Below are 16078 nucleotides of genomic sequence, written 5' to 3'. Positions count from 1 at the left end.
TTGCTGAAGAGGTTAATGCTGGTTCTGATAGAAAGGGGTCAGAATACACAGTGCAGGACGGGTCAGGGCAGCAAAAGGTGGATCAACACAATATTAGGCAGGTGGTCATAATTGGCACAAATATTTCAGTCAGATTGAGGAATCATTCAGTCTTAAATTGAACTTATACAGATTGAGGAAAATGGAAGGGTTGCCAGGTCTCAGCATCATTTCCACACCGCATGCATCTCACAAACACACAATAAACACTTTCATTCTATTTTTCTCCATCTTTGTGTGAGAAACTATAGTTAACAGCGGTGCTCACATTTCTGATTCATTTCTAAAGCCTTATGACTTCAAACAGAATCCCAATACGGAAAAACCGCACACAAACGTTTGAGGCACGTCCAGTGCGCTGAGCCTTGATGTTCTTGCTGATGATGATGATGATGCAGTGGACAGATAAATGTAAAGATGTACAAATACAGCAGGATCTTCGAGGAATGCTCTTGGGGGCTAAATTTAAAACCAGCAAATCTACAAGTCTATTCATTCTTAAATCACAAATGATTATTTGTCATATCACTGGCACTGAATGGCCATCAGAGGTCAGTAGAGCATCATATTCTACAGAAAAGTCTCAGCAGGGACTGTAACTGAGAATAAGAAACACTAACAGATTCACACTTCTATGAATACGGCTTAATAATGTACGCCATCCCTGGTTTATACGCTAGTCTCCATTTTAAACATAATTTAAAACAACTCTAATTGATCGTACACTGATGACAGTATAGAGTTAAAATTTATTCCCCTCTAAAAACAGCTATTTCTTTTCATTTCTTTTCAAAATTCTTCGGGTTTTTACACATAAATGATTTACTTTCTTCATGTGAACTGTAGTTACATTGAATTTGACAACTTAAAGCTTCTGAGCTTAAAGATAAAGACAGAAAATGGCAAAATTAAATAAAATAAAATAAAGATAAAAAAATAGATAATAAATAAATAAATAAACACATAAATGTTTATAGTTATAGTTTATACTGTAGTTACACTGAGTTAGGCAACGTAAAGCTTTTAAGCTTGAAAGAAAGACATTTAATTTAATTTAATTTAATTTAATTTAATTTAATTTAATTTAATTTAATTTAATTTAATTTAATTTAATTTAATTAGAATATAGATTAAAAATGAAATAGATAAAATAGATAAAAAAACTAAATTATTGGATAATAAAACAAATAAATAATGAATGAATAAATAAATAAATAAATAAACAAACTTCCTAAATAATCTGAAATAAACTTTTAAATATATTCATTAAATAATCATTTAAATAAATTAAAATAGAAACTATAAATTCTAAACTATATTAAAATATATATTTTTAAATATTTATTTAAATAAACTAAAATAATAAAGAATAAATAAATTACATTTCTAAATCAAATTAAAATATTTTTTAAATGTCAAATCTTATTTATTTATTTATTTATTTTTAATTAGACTTTTTTTTCTCTACTAAAAATGTCACTGAAAGTCCAGTTAAGAGCATGTAGATTTATTTACATATAGAACCACTGACTGACCCGTACCGAGGATATTTGCTGGCTGGAGTCTCACCACTCGGAGGCGCTGGCTGCTGCTCAGCCTGCTCTACATGGAGGCTGGAGATACATGGGATTGCTGTGAATGGTTCCACATTCCATGAAGATGGTCTCCAGTCTACATCAGTGACCAGCTGATAACTTCAACAAGACACACTTCATGTTAAAGAGCATACAGTAAACAGTTATACCTGGGAAGTGATTCATAATCTCACTCTCTGGTAACAGATCAGGATGATGTTCCTCATCTGAGGTTCCTTTTGAGGCTGGTTCCTCTCAAGATTTCCTCCTTCTGTCATTTCATGGGATTTCCCTCAATGATGTCACCTCTGGCTCGCTCATTAGGGCTAAATTTATAATATGTTGAATTTATATGTTTTGCTTTGTGACAAAGTCCATCATTAACTCTACAAATAAAATGAAATTCAATTAAAAATATTTGCAATTAAAATAGTTTCATCCTGAGCTCAATGCCGTCCTTGACGAGAGAAAGTCCGACTGCGTTCAGAGGAAACTTTTTCATTTAAAAATTAACCCAGAAATGTGCGATCTGAATAAATTCTATACAATTAACATGTCCTGTGGCTGCGAGCGACGTTTCATCCTGTAATGACTTTGCTGGAAAAGAAGCGTTGTTGCTCGAGGGGGGAAAAGCTTTTCTCTCATTTTGATCACTTTTATTTTTCCTCATGTCGCTTTCAAAGTCCTGCTGTGAGCCATCTGGAGCTCGTCTCCGATTAGAAACCAGCGCTGCATTTCGGAAACATTTGAAAAAGATTTATTTGGTGAGGAAACTCACAGAACAAGCGGACTGACACCACACATCTGTGAGGAGAAACATCACGCCGGGTTCCTCTGTTCCTTTGATTGTCTTCAGAAACACGTTCTACGTTCCGGTCTGGATTCTGATTGGTCGGGAGGTGTTTTTCAAAATAGTCTGATACATCATATATATATGTATATATACATATGATACATCATATATATATGTATATATATATATATATATATATATATATATATGTGTAACGTCCCGTCGGACGTATGAGTATTAGAATCCATACGCGGATGATGTAGAGGGCCAAAGGCTAAGATCTTGGTCGAGGTCACGGAAAAGATAGAGTCGAAAACCAGAAAGCAATGAAGAGAAAGTCAAAACCAAAACGCTGGTCCAAAAAACGAAGTCAGAAGAAAACGAGCAAGGTCATACACGAGGAAACGAGACTATCGATAAATCAAGGCTTGGCAAGTAACACAAAGGAAACAATGCTTCGCAATGAAACTAAGATAGCGTGCAGCTTATATAGGTCATAGAACCGGAAGTGAGCAGAAACAGTTAATATTCGGGCGATGGCTCCCTCTGGTGTTCAGGCCTTATGGCAGAACCCCCCCCGTCTAAGAACACCTCCAGGTGTTCGGCGTCGAGGGCGTCCCCTCGGGCGAGGGGCGGGTCTGTGGGGAAAGTTCAGTTGGAATTCGTCTATGAGAGCGGGGTCCAGGATATCGTTTGCATTGACCCAGCATCACTCCTCCAGGCCATATCCCTCCCAGTCCACCAAGTATTGGAGGCGGCGGCCCTGACGACGCGAGTTAAGGATGGTGTGAACCCGATAGGTGAGGGAACCGTTAATGTCCAGGGGAGGGGGTGGCTCATGGGCAGTGGGGTCCGCGGTCTGTGGCTCGTGATAGGGCTTGAGCAGGGATACATGAAAGGTGGGTGCGAGGCGGTAGGAGGCAGGCAGCTCTAGGCGAAACGAGATGGGATTAACCTGGCGGATGATCTTGAAGGGGCCGATGAACCTGGGGCTGAGCTTACGACATGGCAGCTTGAGTTTCAGGTTGCGCGTGGATAACCAAACCTTTTGACCCACTTGGTAGGTAGGGTGGGGTTGGCGTCGGCGGTTGGCTTGCATCGCTTGTCTACGTATAGCCCGTTGAAGGCGAACATGGGCTCGTTCCCAGATCTCCTGGCTTCGCCTAGACCATTCGTCAACCGCGGGGACGTCTGAGGGCTCCCCGGACCACAGGAACAGGAGTGGTTGATAGCCAAAAACACATTGGAAGGGTGTCAGCCCCGTAGAGGAATGGGTGAGGGAGTTCTGAGCGTATTCGGCCCATGGGAGGAATTCACTCCATCGATGCTGTTCCTTGCTGCAGTAAGCCCTCAAGAACCTTCCTAGTTCTTGGTTCAGACGTTCGGCTTGCCCGTTAGATTGGGGGTGGTATCCTGAGCTCAGACTGACTTTGATTCTCAGTTGCTTGCAGAACTCCTGCCAGACCCTGGAGGTAAACTGTGGCCCCCGATCCGATACTATGTCCTCGGGGAGCCCAAAATTCCGGAAGACGTTGTGGAAAATGGCTACGGTGGTCTCCATGGAAGTAGGTAATCCCTTCATGGGAACTAATTTGCATGCCTTGGAAAACCAGTCAATGATAACCATGATGGCTGTGAAGCCCTGAGAGTCGGGGAGGTCAGTGAGAAAGTCAATAGAAATGTGAGACCAGGGGCGGCGTGGGACGGGTAGGGGCTCCAATAGGCCTTCAGGCAGATGGCAATCGGTTCGGGACTGGGCGCAGATGGAGCATGAGCGTACAAACCTTTCTACATCCTGGTGAAGAGAAGGCCACCAAAAGGTGCGACGCAGCATTTGGGCCGTACAATGGATGCCAGGGTGGCCGGAGCTGGGGCATTCATGCGTCCACCTGATCAGTCTTAGACGGTACGTGGTGGGAACATAACGTTTGGAGGGTGGACAATTTGGGGGAGGAGCCTCGGAGGTGTAAGCCCTTTCAATTTCTCCTGGTTGCTTTTTCCTTACTAAACACTTCACGTAGCTCGTGGTATTCAGGAGGGAGCAAAGTGGGACTGGACGAAGCTGGGCTTTCAATAGAAGTAGCGAGGCATGGACGTGGAGTGTGGTTCAAAAAACAGTTCTTTATGCAGAAAGGGGCCCACTTTCGGAGGTCTCCGTCCTTCCAGGAGATGTCTGGGTCGTGAAGCTGTAGCCATGGAAGGCCCAGCACTATGGGGTTGGACGGGGAGAAGATGACAAAGAATGATAAACGTTCATGATGGAATAATCCAAGTTGGAGGTCAATAGGTTGGGTTTGCTGAGAAATGAGGCCCCCTCCGATGGGCTGATCGTCGATGGCAGTCACTCTGAGCGGGGGAATGCATGGGACTGTGGGGATGTGAAGATCGCGCACCAGCATCTCGTCCATGAGGTTGACCGCCGAGCCCGAGTCAATTAGTGCTGTGACGAAAAACTGAGAATGAGCAAGGAGAAGACATGCCGGAAGAGAAACTTTGGATAAGTGAACTATGTTTTCTACCTGTGGCGTAGAAGATTTTTCAGGACATCGGAGCACTCTATGACCGGGTTTTCCACAGTAGAAGCAGAGGTTGAGTTTAGTACGCCGTTCACGCTCCTCTGCTGTGACTCGTGCCCTTCCCAGCTGCATGGGTTCAGAATAATCCTCTGTGTGCGGTCGCTCCTCCATTTTATAGCGCGGCAGGGGGCGTGAGGTGGCGGCTGTAGGGCGGTGCTGGCGACGTAGGTTATCCAGACGGATGGCAGTGGAAATGTATTGGGACAACGTGACGTTCGTGTCGCGGCATGCCATTTCTGCTTGTAACTCCGGGTTGAGCCCCTCGCGGAAGACCGCCATGAGTGCAGTAGCATTCCATCCAGACTGCGCTGCCAACGTGTGGAATTTTATAGCGTAATCCGCGGCGGCGTCCCTCCCCTGGCGTAATTCCAGCAGCTGAATGGAAACATCCTTGCCGCCCGCCGGGTATTCGAACACTTCCTTAATTAAATTAGCGAAATAATCCGCAGATGATTTAACTTGGGGGTCAGAATCCCAAACTGCTGCTGCCCAATCTAGCGCTCTACCGGTTAGTAAGGATAATATGAACGCGCACCTGGTTCTTTCGTCGCGGTAAGCCTCAGGTTGGTGAGCGAAATAGTTATCACACTGACGAAGAAAACCTCGGCAACGATCTGCAGATCCGTCAAACTTCTCAGGAAGAGCAAAACGAGGAAGTTCGTGGCGGGCGACATGCGCTGGCGCGGCGGCTGCTGCCTGATCCAGTGGCTGCTGCTGGAGCTGTTGGTTAGCTGCCTTCAGCGCGTCGACCTCCGCCTGGTAAGCTTGAATAAGGACGCGCTGCCGCCACAGCGCCGCTTGCATATCTGCTGGACTCATCTCAGACGAAGCATTCTGTAACGTCCCGTCGGACGTATGAGTATTAGAATCCATACGCGGATGATGTAGAGGGCCAAAGGCTAAGATCTTGGTCGAGGTCACGGAAAAGATAGAGTCGAAAACCAGAAAGCAATGAAGAGAAAGTCAAAACCAAAACGCTAGTCCAAAAAACGAAGTCAGAAGAAAACGAGCAAGGTCATACACGAGGAAACGAGACTATCGATAAATCAAGGCTTGGCAAGTAACACAAAGGAAACAATGCTTCGCAATGAAACTAAGATAGCGTGCAGCTTATATAGGTCATAGAACCGGAAGTGAGCAGAAACAGTTAATATTCGGGCGATGGCTCCCTCTGGTGTTCAGGCCTCGTGACAATATATATATATATATATGTTTCTATGGTAACAGCTCGTTTACATAAACTTTGTGATGGATGGCATGGTGAAGTTTTGTAGAACTTTCTTGAGTCACCAGTGTCAGCACTTTTCACTGCATGTTTTCAGAGGAGATATACGTTGAGTTAAAATAGAAATAATAAATAAAAAATCATATTAAAATATCTATTTTTAACATTTATTAAAATGAAATTAAAAAAAATGAATCAACTTTCTAAATCATATTGAAATATTTTTAATTTATTTTATTTATTAATAATGTGCAATATCTAACACTGTGAGTACACTGATCAGGCATAACATTATGACCACTGACAGGTGAAGTGAATAAGACTGATGATCTCCTCATCATGGCACCTGTTGGGTGGGATATATTAGGCAGCAAGTCAACATTTTGTCCTCAAAGTTGATGTTAGAAGCAGGAAAAATGGATGTAAGGATTTGAGCGAGTTTGATGAAGGGCCAAATTGTGATGGCTAGACCACTGGATCAGAGCATCTCCAAAACTGCAGCTCTTGTGGGGCATTCCCGGTCTGCAGTGGTCAGTATCTATCAAAAGTGGTCCAAGGAAGGAACAGTGGTGAACTGGTGACAGGGTCATGGGCGGTCAAGGCTCATTGGTGCATGTGGGGAGAGAAGGCTGGACCGTGTGATCCGATCCAACAGATGAGGTACTGTTGCTGAAGAAGTTAATGCTGGTTCTGATAGAAAGGGGTCAGAATACACAGTGCAGGACGGGTCAGGGCTGATTTGGCAGGAAAAGGGGGAACACTATATTAAGCAGGTGGTCATAATGTTATGCCTGACAGGTATATATATATATATAAAGATCTTCAGGATTATACACACAAAAATTTTAAGTCGTCCTACATATCCAACACTTCTTCTTCTTCTTCTTCTTCTTCTTCTTCTTCTTCTTCAGAGCAGTAAAGACCTTCCAGATGTCTCACCTTACACCTGAAGATCTCTGAGAGGATCTGCGGAATCGTCCGGCTCAGACACAAAGGGCAGCCGAGATCCGTCACAAATCTCCCCCCCCATGCCACCAGGTCTCGCTTGATTGATGTCCCTTCATACGCGTGCGTCTCCTCCGTTTCTTTCCTTTCCTTCAAGTGGAAAAGCAGCAAGGCGTCATTTATCAAATTCCGATTTGTCCGAGGTGATCTGGGTTGATTTATGACTTTTATTAAGACGTATTATCGATATAAATGACCTGTTTAATTGAAGACGGCGATACGTCAAGACAGGCTGCTCTGGCAAGATGATGATGATGATGATTCTTCTTATTGCTATTATTTCTTATATATTTTATTATGTTGTTATTATTATTCTGGTGTAGCTTTAAAAAAAAGATGGAAAAGAGAGAAAAAAGTTGACCTCGTTTTTCACTCGGCGTGGGATCGAAAGAGAAAGTCAAGGTGCATGTGGTAAATAAGCGTAGTATTACATTTCAGAATGCCCTGAGTGTATAATACGCTGCGCATTCGTAAGGCGACACTGGCAGCTGTGTGTGTGTGTGTGTGTGTGTGAGTGTGTGTGTGTGTGTGTGAGTGTGTGTGTGTGTGAGTGTGTGGGATGGAATATTTGAATAAATTCCCCCCTCAGTGCCGAGTGAAACACGGAATGATGGGTTCAGCTGCAGGACACCACATCTGAGAGCGTCAACAAATCCCCCCCCCCTCCCAACCCCCACCCCACCCCCACCACTGCACCGTCTTTAAAATAAACAATACATTTTATTTTATTTATTAAGGAAAATCTTCCCTTTCATAGCTTTAAGAAATTAATTCGTTTCCATCCGTTGCTTAATGATGCTCTTTTATTAGGCAATGGATTATTATTATTTTTTTTTATTAAAGAATGAAATTTTATGCTCTTTACAGCATGGGGAATGTCTGACAAACAACTTCCTGTTCTCGTCGACGTTCTAGCGCCTTACAGCTACACAGCCCTTCCTTCTCAAACGGCCTCTTTTTAACCAAACCAGCAGAAAACCGACTTTAGTTTCCTCCGAGTGAATCTGTGTTCCTGAGACGAGTCGGACGACACGAACACCAGATTAATCCACTACCATAAACAAAGAAAACACTCTGAAGAAGAAGAAGAAGGAGAAGAAGAAGAAGAGGAGGAGGAGGAGGAAGAAGAAGAAGAAGAAGAAGAAGAAGAAAAAGAAGAAGAAGAAGATAAAGAAGAAGAAGAAGAGGAAGAAGAAGTAGAATAAGAAGGAAAGAAGAAGTAGAAGTAGAAAAAGAAAAAGAAGAAAAAAAGAAGAGGAAGAAGAAGAAAAAGAAGAAGTAGAAAAAGAAGAAAAAGAAAAAGAAAAGTAAGCAGAAGAGGAAGAAGAAAAAGAAAAGAGAAGAAAATGAAGAAAAAGAAGCAGAAGAAGAAGGAGAATGTTTGTGAAAAACCGTCCTGTTGTTTTTAAGCTCTAGCAGCTGCAATCGTTCTGTCTCTTTAATAAACTGAGAAAAACACTTTCTTGTATAAAAGCTGCTTTTGTTTCCTCCAGGTGACTCATCCTCCAGGTTCCTCCTGACACGAGTCATTAACACCAGATTATAACCACAAACCAGGAAACAAGCAGCGATGAAAAGCAGGAAGTGGAAACTAGAATTACAAAAACAAAGGAAAGACCGAGAGAAGAAAGCGAAAAGACGACCCAGAAACGTGCCTCAGGATGACGAGCTGTCAGGAGGAAACAAGAACACAGAGGAGAAATGAACCAGGAACTGAACAGGAACCAGGTGGACACGGACCAGCAGAAACAACTGGGAGATAAAGATCAAGAAATATCATGAGTGTAAACAAGAGCTGTGTCCCAAAGCACATCCTTATACACTGCTCCACTGGGCAGAATAAACAGAGTGAGTCATGTGAGGAAGAAGAAGAAGAAGGAGAAGAAGGAGAAGAAGAAGAAAAGATGATGAAGAGGATGAAGAAGAAGAAGAAGAAGGAGAAGAAGAAGAAGAAGGAGACAGAGGAGAAGGAGGAGAAGAAGAAGATGAAGAAGAAAAGATGACAAAGAAGATGAAGAAGAACAGAAAGAAGAAGAAGAAACAGAAAAAGAAGAAAAAAAGAAAAAGCAATATAAAAAAGAAGAAGAAAAAGAAGAAGGAGAAGAAGAAGAAAAGATGATGAAGAGGATGAAGAAGAAGAAGGAGAAGAAGGAGAAGAAGAAGAAAAGATGATGAAGAGGATGAAGAAGAAGAAGAAGAAGAAGAAGAAGAAGAAGAAGGAGAAGAAGAAGAAGAAGACAGAGGAGAAGGAGGAGAAGAAGAAGATGAAGAAGAAAAGATGACAAAGAAGATGAAGAAGAAGAGAAAGAAGAAGAAGAAACAGAAAAAGAAGAAAAAAAGAAAAAGCAATATAAAAAAGAAGAAGAAAAAGAAGAAGAAAAAGAAGAAGAAAAAGAAGAAGAAGAAGAAGAAGAAATATAATAAGAAGATACATTATATTGCCAAACATATTTGCTCACCCATCCAAATAATCAGAATCAGGTGTTCCAATCACTTCCATGGCCACAGGTGTATAAAATCAAGCACCTAGGCATGCAGACTGTTTTTACAAACATTTGTGAAAGAATGGGTCGCTCTCAGGAGCTCAGTGAATTCCAGCGTGGAACTGTGATAGGATGCCACCTGTGCAACAAATCCAGTCGTGAAATTTCCTCACTCCTAAATATTCCACAGTCAACTGTCAGCTGTATTATAAGAACGTGGAAGTGTTTGGGAACGACAGCAACTCAGCCACGAAGTGGTAGGCCACGTAAACTGACGGAGCGGGGTCAGCGGATGCTGAGGCGCATAGTGCGAAGAGGTCGCCAACTTTCTGCAGAGTCAATCGCTACAGACCTCCAAACTTCATGTGACCTTCAGATTAGCTCAAGAACAGTGCGCAGAGAGCTTCATGGAATGGGTTTCCATGGCCGAGCAGCTGCATCCAAGCCATACATCACCAAGTGCAATGCAAAGCGTCGGATGCAGTGGTGTAAAGCACGCCGCCACTGGACTCTAGAGCAGTGGAGACGCGTTCTCTGGAGTGACGAATCGCGCTTCTCCATCTGGCAATCTGATGGACGAGTCTGGGTTTGGCGGTTGCCAGGAGAACGGTACTTGTCTGACTGCATTGTGCCAAGTGTAAAGTTTGGTGGAGGGGGGATTATGGTGTGGGGTTGTTTTACAGGAGCTGGGCTTGGCCCCTTAGTTCCAGTGAAAGGAACTCTGAATGCTTCAGCATACCAAGACATTTTGGACAATTCCATGCTCCCAACTTTATGGGAACTGTTTGGAGTTGGCCCCTTCCTCTTCCAACATGACTGTGCACCAGTGACCAAAGCAAGGTCTGCACAGAGTCCTGACCTCAACCCGATAGAAGACCTTTGGGATGAATTAGAGCGGAGACTGAGAGCCAGGCCTTCTCATCCAACATCAGTGTGTGACCTCACAAATGCGCTTCTGGAAGAATGGTCAAAAATTCCCATAAACACACTCCTAAACCTTGTGGACAGCCTTCCCAGAAGAGTTGAAGCTGTTATAGCTGCAAAGGGTGGACCGACGTCATATTGAACCCTATGGATTAGGAATGGGATGTCACTTAAGTTCATATGCGAGTCAAGGCAGGTGAGCGAATACTTTTGGCAATATAGTGTATATATATAAAGAAGAGGAAGAAGATGGCAAAGAAGAAGGAAAAGAAGAAGAAGAACTCAACTTTTTAGCTTTGCTAATGTAGCGGAAAAGGGGCGGGGCTTTTAGTCACTGATGATGGATGATAATGTTTGAAGATGGCTGACGACAATCCAGTGGATGAGACGATTTACAGATGTGTTTTATATGAGACCATAACGCTGTGGGATTTATTTTAAAATAATATTTAATAAACTCTGCTAAAGCTGCTAGCGGCGTCGCGTTCCGCGTGTTTGACGTGGTTTGGGAAACAGACTGGACTTCCTGTTAGTGTTCTATCTGAGACGATATGACTCGCCTAACATTCATACATTCATATTAAAGTGTTATAAAATGTTATAAAATATTTAAAAATGTTATAAAATGTTAAAATGTTATAATTGTTATAAAAATGTAATAAAATGGTATAAAAATGTTATGAATTATATTATAATATATATATTATAAAAAATATATTATTATATTATAAAAAATGTTATAAAATTGTTATAGAATGTTATAAAAATGTTTTAAAATGTCATAAAAGTGTTATAAAAATTGTAAAAATGTTATAAAATGTTATAGAACTGTTACAGAGTGTTATAGAAAATGTTATAAAATGTTATAAATGTTATAGTGTGATAAAATGTTATAACAATGTTATAACAATGTTTTAAAAAGTTATAAAAATGTTATGAAAGTATCTATGTGAAGTCTTGCCTCCCTAGTCCTGAGGCTTTGAGTGTATTGACCCTGCGATCCTGGATGACCGGCTTTTGGTATTTTGATGACTTCTGCTTGACCTTTGAATAAAGTGCCGATAAATAAACGCTGATGTTTCTCCTGAGTCTGTCCTGGAGAAACATCCCTCTACACGGTCACGACGCGAGCGAGCAGCGTGTCAGAACTCCAGCTCATCTCCAGTGCCTGCTGAAGTCGGTTCATAAAATCATCTTCAAGTGCTGTTTAAATGCAGAGGAACTGAATGGAGGCTGGAGCTCAGAGCTGTGTGCTGTGATGGAAAGCAGATTGTACAGGAGAGTCAACAAAGATGCTGCATTCTCTCAGGAGACCCAGGATACACTCCTGATCTGTTTAAGGACGGGTTTGGCCTACTCTGTGTGTGTGTGTGTGTGTGTGAGAGAGAGAAAAAGAGACTGAGAGAGAGAAAAAGTGTGTGTTTGAGAAAAAGCAAGAGAATGAGTGTGTGTGTGTGTGTGTGTGTGTGTGTGAGCGAAAGAAAAGGAGAGAGAGAGAGAGAGAGAGAGAGAGAGAGAGAAAAAGAGAGAGAGGGAGTGTGTGTGTGTGTGTGTGTGTGTGAGAGATAGAGAGAGAGAGAGTGTGTGTGTGTGAGAGAGAGAGAGATAGAGAGAGAGGGCAGGAGTGTGATGTTGACTCTTAAAAACAGTGCACACTTCACACTGAAGCACTCTTAACCCGTCCCGGAGGCTGTTTGATCCGGCACATGATCAAAATTGCAAGAAGTCCTCTCTCTCTCTCTCTCTCTCTCTCTCTCTCTCTCTCTCTCTCTCTCTCTCTCTCTCTCTCTCTCTCTCTGCTGGCTCTCCTGCAGCTGCACGGCTGTTGAGAAGCTGTCATCTTTTCTCGCCGTCTGCAGAGAAGGATCAAAGAAGCCAAGAGGCGGCTGGGGAGGAGAGAGAGAGAGAAAGAGAGAGACAGAGTGAGAGAGAGAGAGAGAGAGAGAGAGAGGGAAGAAAAAAAAAACCCAGGCAGAATTTTCGGGGTGAACCAGAGGACGCTGTCTCAGCCACTGAAGAAGATAACCCAGTTCTTCTGAGATTCCAGGGAGCTGTGGTCCTCATAAACATATTCAATTAAGACATCAAACGTCCAAGACACAAAAAAACGGGGGATTGTGGGCTGGAGCGTCTCCGCTCGTCCTCTCAGGTTGTTTTATCACTTCCTATGATAAAATAATTATCGCGTGGTGCATTGGGGTAAAATATAACGAGCTCAGTGTGTGTGTGTGTGTAACGAGCTCAGTGTGTGTGTGTGTGTGTGTGTGTAACGAGCTCAGTGTGTGTGTGTGTGTGTGTGTGTGTAACGAGCTCAGTGTGTGTGTGTGTGTGTGTGTAACGAGCTCAGTGTGTGTGTGTGTGTGTGTGTGTGTAACGAGCTCAGTGTGTGTGTGTGTGTGTGTGTGTGTGTAACGAGCTCAGTGTGTTTGTGTGTGTGTGTAACGAGCTCAGTGTGTGTGTGTAACGAGCTCAGTGTGTGTGTGTGTGTGTGTGTAACGAGCTCAGTGTGTGTGTCTGTGTGTGTGTGTGTGTGTAACAAGCTCAGTGTGTGTGTGTGTGTGTGTGTGTGTTTAACGAGCTCAGTGTGTGTGTGTGTGTGTGTGTGTGTGTGTGTAATGAGCTCAGTGTGTGTGTGTGTGTGTAACGAGCTCAGTGTGTGTGTGTGTGTGTAACAAGCTCAGTGTGTGTGTGTGTGTGTGTGTAATGAGCTCAGTGTGTGTGTGTGTGTGTGTGTGTGTAATGAGCTCAGTGTGTGTGTGTGTGTAATGAGCTCAGTGTGTGTGTGTGTGTGTGTGTGTGTGTAATGAGCTCAGTGTGTGTGTGTGTGTAATGAGCTCAGTGTGTGTGTGTGTGTAACAAGCTCAGTGTGTGTGTCTGTGTGTGTGTGTGTGTGTGTTTGTGTGTAATGAGCTCAGTGTGTGTGTGTGTGTAACAAGCTCAGTGTGTGTGTCTGTGTGTGTGTGTGTGTGTAACAAGCTCAGTGTGTGTGTGTGTGTGTTTGTGTGTAATGAGCTCAGTGTGCCGGAGATTTAAGGACTGCTTATGAAAAATGAAAGAGAGACTGGTTGTGTTTAAAGTGCAGAGCTTCAGTAGGAATGTTCAGCTCTTCGGCTTGTTCACTCACGCTCACGCTGATCAGAAAAATATTCATCTCTTCATGCCTTTTTTATTTATTTATTTATTTTATTATTTTACATTTATTATTTATTTCTAAAGCAGAAGCCGCTCCATGGTACTGCGGGTGACCTGATGGCCGAATCCCCAATTAAGATGTGGAGCGTAATTATTCGGCTACGCCAATTTAGATCATGTCAGGTTTTTTTTACTTATGTGGGGTTTTGCTGCAGGCATTTCCCATTTTCTGTTTTCATCTATCTATCTATCTATCTATCTATCTATCTATCTATCTATCTATCTATCTATCTATCTATCTATCTATCTATCTATCTATCTATCTTTTTTTTATCTGTTTTGTTTTTACATTTTATACCAACATGATTAATTTTCTTTCTTTCTTTCTTTTTAAATATTTTTTAAAACATATTTCTTTCTTTCTTTCTTTCTTTCTTTCTTTCTTTCTTTCTTTCTTTCTTAATATTTTCAAAATATATTTCTTTCTTTCTTTCTTTCTTTCTTTCTTTCTTTCTTTCTTTCTTTCTTTCTTTCTTTCTTTCTCTCTCTCTCTCTCTCTCTCTCTCTCTCTCTCTCTTTCTTTCTTTGATTTTTAATATTTTTTAAAATATTACTTTCTTTCTTTCTTTTTGAATATTTTCAAAATATACTTTCTTTTCTTTCTTTCTTTCTTTCTTTCTTTCTTTCTTTCTTTCTTTCTTTCTTTCTTTCTTTCTTTCTTTCTTTCTTTCTTTCTTTCTTTCTGTGTGTGTGTGTGTGTGTGAGAGAGAAACAGAGAGAGAGAGAGAGAGTTTTTCCCACGAGGTAATACAATAATAAATGTAAGGAGCTGTTCAATTTTTCAGCAGAACCCAGTACCAGTTTCTCCCCCAGAGAGACGGATCCTCCTGCATCAGATGATCACAATAAGATAAATAATTCCTAATCACAGAGAAATGTTACATTAAAACATGTTTTTAAGGTTTTAATGGTTACTCTTTAAGGTGTGTGTTAGCAGCACAGCGCTTCAGTATCTTCCCAAAACCAGTGTGTGAAACTTTAAACGTCTGTTTCTCAATAAAATCTTACACTCTGAGACTTTACACAGTTACGCTGAAAGAAATAATGAATCAAATAACATCAACTCAGCTCTTGCTAGTGGAAGCCTGCGGTCTGTGGGAATGATGGAGATGTTACGCTTTTGACAGATTTGTGCATGATGGCTTCATTGACCGGTCATGTGATGACTCCTTCGGCCAGCAGAGGTCACTGTGGACATTTGATGGACTGAATACAAACCCTATGTATTTAATCATAAGCACTTACGTTCCAATTATCGAAAAAATCTAAGTCTAATGAGGCATTATTAGATGTTATAACAATCCTCACAGAGGGTTATAAGATGTGAATGCAGGCTTATAGTTACCCTTAACGCTGTCTGTAAAGACCATGCTTTCATAACTCGCTACATACTGATAATTTCATAATCGCTACACATATTACTTAGAACAGGATATTCCAAATATAGACTTTTATATAGATTCATAATGATGTATAATGGCTTTATGAGGCATTATTAGATGTTATAACAATCCTCATAACTGGCTACTCACTGATAATTTCATAACTCGCATTACTTAGTACAGAATATATAAAATATAGACTTTTATATACAACTTTATAAGCAAAGGTTTCATAGATTCATAATGATTTATAATGGCTTTATGAGACATTGTCATATACAACAATCCTCACAAAGCATTATAAGATGTGAATGCAGGCTTATAGTTACCCTTAACACTGTCGATAAAGACCATGCTTTCATAACTTGCTACACGCTGATTACATAACCTGTTATAATCATTATATAACCTGTTAATTTCAGGTTACATAAAACATTCTAATAGTTTATAACATCTGCTCATGATGTTATAGACACTGATGCTGATTAGGATTATAACCCATTAGCTGCTACATTTATAAAGCATTACAAGAAAAGTTCATCTGAAACATTCAGTAACATTTCATAGATCTATAATGCTTTATAATGATTCTTTGAAGGCTATATGTATAATGCATACCATGTTATAAACCATTCATGAGGCATAATAAGGCACTGTTATGATTGTTTACAAAAAGGCATTACAGGCATCATGTAACATCATTAAAGTCATTAAGTTAAAATTATAGTTATTATTAAAAACATTATGTTGCTTTATTTATAATGCATTTATGAACTGTTATGCTACAATTGCATAGCCTATAGGTAACATAACATCTGCTCATAGAAATGTTGTAGACCCTAATACTAAAATACTCAATGACAGGTTCTGCTATAGTTATAACGC

Source organism: Hemibagrus wyckioides, linkage group LG21 (genome assembly GCF_019097595.1).
Source record: "Hemibagrus wyckioides isolate EC202008001 linkage group LG21, SWU_Hwy_1.0, whole genome shotgun sequence".
Taxonomy (NCBI): domain Eukaryota; kingdom Metazoa; phylum Chordata; class Actinopteri; order Siluriformes; family Bagridae; genus Hemibagrus; species Hemibagrus wyckioides.
The sequence above is the reverse complement of the archived record's forward strand: the minus strand, read 5'-3'. Positions refer to the sequence as shown.